A 5,610-nucleotide genomic window follows, 5' to 3' on the forward strand; every position below is an offset into this window, starting at 1 on the left:
CTATCCAATTACTATTGGCATTTCTATTCAGAAGGAGGAAGAGGAGAGAGAAGGAGGAATTGAAAGGAGGACAAACATCTTAGTCCTTGAAAATACACTTACATATTTGCAGTTAATATTTTCTACGCTTTGATGATTTGGCAGGTGCAATGGGGTAGACTAAAGTCCAACTTTCTTTGATATTTGTTTCAGCTTATCCTTGTTCCCAGATACAAACTCAACAGGAAGCACCATGCAAAATACGCCATGATATAAGCACCTTAAACCAATGTGCTGTTTTATATATGAAGATGTCCCCCCAAATTAATAATGATTTGCTATTTATTGAGGGATTTTGCCCCAAAAGGGAGTAATAGATTTCACTTACATGATACACATTTAGTTTCTGTTGGTGACAAAGTCCAAATGTCTAGCAGGAATTACCTAGAACATGGAGTACAATATGATCACATGGACAAAGATTATTCTTCACAGATTAGGAGGATCCCATCTAAAGACAGAACCCTTGACCTCTAACTCACAAATATAATTCGTTCACCAAGTGAACTCATTGTTTGGAGAAAAGGAAAGCATTTCTAACTAGGAAACAAACCTGGTTACCTAGTACTTTTAATTCAATACTAAGTTATGCTTGGCACTTTTGTCCCAAGCTTTTAAATAAGGTCATTGCTTTTTTTTTCCTCAAAATGCTCTCATTTCTAGAATCCTAACAACCAAACATTGGTGAAACTTGATGGATCCTCATTTGAAAAAATATATATAAAAGATATTTTTGGTACTTGGAAAAAATACTTTAATTATTACAGTGGGGAATTATTGTTAACTTTCTTAGAGGCAATGATGCTATTATAGCAACATTGAAAATATTGTTATTCTTAGAAGTTGCAACTGAACTACTGAGGGATCCAGTGTGATGTCTATAACTTTAAAGGCTACACATTCCCACACACACAGAGGAAATATTGCAAATGACTAACAAGGAAGAGGATGTTTGGTTATTCACTGCATTACTCTTTCAACTACTCTGTATTTCAAATATTTTTCATAGTAAAACTGTAAGAAAAATAATTTCTCTTTCACAATTTAGGGCAGTTTGATGAAAACAAACACTCTAGGCAGTACCTATATTCAAAATACAACAGAACAAAGAGAGATGAGAGTTCATTTTCTAAGTCAGATTTCAACAGAAAATAAATGTACTTGAGTTTACTTCATACATTCATTTATTCAACAAATATTTATTGAATATTTACTTTATGCTACAAAAGGTGATAATCAGAAAATCCTTCAAGAATCTGTAATTCATTAGCGAAAAAAAGGAAATATTGTCAATTATGCCTCCAACATTCTTCCATTCTCTTCAACAACTCTTAATCATCATTGAATGCAGCTATAACTTCTGTTCAAAATCTTTATCATCCCTCCTATGGATCCCTGCAATTGTTTCAGACTTGATTATGCAATTCCCCAGCTCAAACTCTTCTGCCTCTACTGGCTTCAGATTTCCACAATTAGTTAGGTTTCTGCTATCTCCCCAGGCTTATCTGTCACCACATCACACCTTAAAATTTACCCCCAATCTACAGTAGATAGCTTTCTACTGTCTATACTGCCATTTTTTTTTATCACAATCAAGGCGTATCTACCATAGTCTCTCTAGTTGAATCATATACTCCACACCCACTCCTTCTCTATCTTTGACTGTCTACCTCTTATGAGACCTTTGAACCTCACACTATTTGTCAGGGCCTGCTTGGTGGCCTAGGGGTTCAGTCTCACCGCTATCACTGCTATGGCCTGGATTCAATCCCAGCCAGGGAGATAACATGGTGTGGCAGACCTCTCCTGCCTCGCCCACTGCTTCCCTCAGCAGTGTATTTCAGTAGATTGGCCTGCTCCGCTCCCAACTCTGCCTCTGGTGAATCTCTTTACTCCCATATCTCTGGTCTACACCCTAATTCTTCTATGCAAAAAAACCCAAACAAACAAAAAAGAAAAAACCTCATGCTCACTTTTGGCAGAAAGCTTTCCTTGTCATCCTAAGTCATCGCCTTGACAATATCATCATCTACTCTCCCTATCATTCCACATAACATGCCATATTGTAATTGCTAGTTTAGTAGCCAAGTCAATTCTTAAAAATTCAGTCAGCTTCTCACTATGAACTCTGGTATCACTGATAAGGATAATAATATTCTTTGTACATGGGTAACCTGAAATCAATGGTTATTCTCACACATTGCCACAGGGAAAATACATAGTTAAGAATTCCCAAATGAGATGAGATAGCAATATATGGCTGCTTTTTGCTTGGAATTATAATACCCTTAGGAACAGATAGGAAGTAAAAACACAACCCAATTATACCTACCTGGTATGATACTATCTGTCTTTAAAAGGTGTGCATATGTGTGTGTGCACGTGCACACATGATTAAAATGAAATGGACTAATACAAACTTCATAATCTGACAGGATGCTTATTGATCCTCCCAGTTCTTTGTCGATCTATTCACTAGAAAGCCTGTCCTGGGGCCTCTGGTAATAAAAATTATTGTAACTAGAGGATACTTCATGCTTTACTGTGTATCATGTTACTGAGTGTTCCTTCCTAGGCTTCTCTCCTCTTTTCTTTTTTTCTCTTTCCCTTCTGTCATGGATTATTAATTATGGCAGGCATGATTTATTAGCCTTCTTGCACAGTATTTATTTCTTCAGTGTATCACTGAAATTAGCTAATTGTCAGAGCCATAACCCTGCCATAATCCCTGTCACAGTTTCCCATTTAAACATTTGATGTTCTACCAGCCTACATCTGTCCCTTAATACCTTTTAAAGACCAAACAAATGCAGTGCTGTCAACTATGCTCTATTTATAGTCGTGCAATGATATCTGAAGCTTGAAATTCAGCTTAAAGGTAGTTCAAGGATAACATACATCATCATTTATGTGTCTTTAAATATTCCCTTTATAGCATTAAAAACTAGTTCACATAATATGCCAGTAACTTAGCTGAAATTCACTTTCACTTGAGAAATGAGGAGTTACCCTGATTTATATATATATATATAAATATATATTTTAAAGATTTATTTATTGATGTATACAAGAGCTGGGGTACAAGCCAGAGGTGTGGGGGGTGAGAGGATTCACCAGAGACAGAGTGGGGAACAGAACAGGCAGCTTGGCCAAGGTACACTGCTGAGGGGAGCAGCGGGCGAGTCAGGAGAGGTCTGCTGCACCATGTAGGTTGCTCCCTGTCTGCAGGGGATCGAACTCTTGCTGAAGAAGCTGTGGAAAGCTTCATAGGTTGCATCTTAACCCCTTGCACCACCAGGGAGGCCCCCTGATTTATATTTTTATTATTCATTTACAGTGTATCACAAAAGCAAGTCTACCTGCAGTCTTTCCTCTTCCATTCTGATCCTTCCAAATATTTATGGTAAATTATATTCATAATAATGAATTTTAAGAAACTATAAGATCCCAAATATTACATTATAGTCATTGTAATTTTAGTTCTTTACTCTCTTTTGAAATGTCATACATGTTTGAGGTGTCCTGGGTGATTGTATAATTTAAGTTGTTAATTGTCATAGCTAAGAAAGGAATTTCTCTTCAGTTATCACCAGAGAGAATCTGATATTGAATTTTCCACCAACTGCCTTTAGTTGTATAGTCACTGCAATAAATGTGCATGTTGTTCACAGTTAGCTTTAAACAAGACTCCCCACCTGCTTCTATACTCTGGTCGTCAACACCAGGCTCTGCCTACTTCCTTTGCAGAAACTGATGTACAAAGTAGTCACAATTCTACATAAACTACATAAAACTTAGTCTTGAATGTGTGGGTTTCATGATTGGTGCTTGCTTTGCTAGACCTCCCATAAACCTATTCTTTAATCCAATTCCTATTAGGATTGTATAAAAATTAGCAACTCTACCTGACGAATCCAGGAGCGGAACATGCAATGTGAGTCAGTTTAGATTTTAGATTGTTTTAAAGTAAGCTTTAAATTTCTGAAGCTGTTGATGACAACCGCAAGAAAGGAAGAGAGGCCAAAATGCTTTGTTTGACTTTTTTTTTACTGAGTGAACCTATGTCTTTTTTTTTTTTTAATAGAGGCATGTTTTTATTTATTTGTTTGTTTGTTTGTTTGTTTTGTTTATACATGCACTGGGTACAGTCAGAAGCACGGGAGGGTGAGAGAATTCACCAGAGCCAGAGTGGGGAGCAGAGCAGGCAGAAGGACCAAAGGACACTGCTGAGGGGAGCAGCGGGCGGCAGGAGAGGTCTGCGCGCCATGTGGGACCCTCCTTCGGTGGCCGGGGAGCAGCCGGGGACTGAACCTGCACCGCAGAGGTCGCGGGCAGCTTTGCAACCCAGCGCTCTACCGCTGCGCCACCGGGGAGGCCCTGAACCTATGTCTTTTTTAGTATCAGAAATATTATTGTAAACAGAAACTTTGAAAAATAAAAAAAAACAAGGGTAAAACTATAAAATCACTGTACTTTTTCTAGATTACCAGAAATAATTTCTATTAACATTTTGAATTGTCTTTTCAATCTCCTGTTACACATTCCCATAGCATCAGACATTTTTATTCTTGTAGTAGTCTTCACACTTATATTAGCTTCACATTTGTTCATCCATAAATCTTAATCTTCTAGAAGCAGGACTTTCTCTGCTTTATGCACTATTATATCCAGAACGCCTAGTATAGTGTCTAGATAATGGCACACATTCAACAAATACTGGCTATTGGAAAAATGGGTGATTTTTAAGTATGTATAAATTAGCTTCCCAAAAGTAGTAGTATACAGAGTATGGGGCATGTATTTTCAAATAAAAATTCATTTTATATTATAATTTAAAGTATCTCAGGTGATACAATGATTGGTACTACATTCTAGTTGTAGCTTAATATATATTGATAAATCTTCAATAAAATACTTTCCAAGCTAGTACAGATTCCAAACCAAATCGCACACATAGATTATCTAGCAGAAATACTTCTAAATATTGATGTTGTAGTTGCTTTATTTATAGTATCACAGCTTCTTAAAATATGACTATTTCTCAATAGGAAAGCAGTTGAATTGCAATGCTTTCATGAGAATAACTAATGTTTTAACAAAAAAAATGTGCAGGGGCCTCCCTGGTGGCACAAGAGGTTGAGCACCCTGCTGTGAAGCTGTCCATTGCCTCTGCAGCGCGGGTTTGATCCCGGCCAGCCAGAGAGATACCCACATGGCTTGGCAGACCTCTCCTGTCTCGCCCACTGCACCCCTCGGCAGTTTATTTCAGTCAGTCTGCCTGTTCTGTTCACCGCTCTGTCTCTGGTGAATCCTCTCACCCTCCCGCACATCTGTATGCATCTACCCCGGTTCTTGTATGAATAAATAAAAATAAATCTTAAAAGAAAAAAAAGTGTGGGGGGGCCTAAACCAGAACATATCACAGCTTATCTAGAGGAGTGGGGTATACTAAAAAAATATTAAAAACTCACAAATGCATCATTTTATCAGTAACAGATACTTTTTCTTATGTATTATCTTATCATTGAGGTAATATTGGCATGCAACACTGATATGATTTAGGGGTGTAGG

The sequence above is a fragment of the Talpa europaea genome (genome assembly GCF_964194135.1).
Source record: "Talpa europaea genome assembly, chromosome: 13".
NCBI classification, from domain to species: domain Eukaryota; kingdom Metazoa; phylum Chordata; class Mammalia; order Eulipotyphla; family Talpidae; genus Talpa; species Talpa europaea.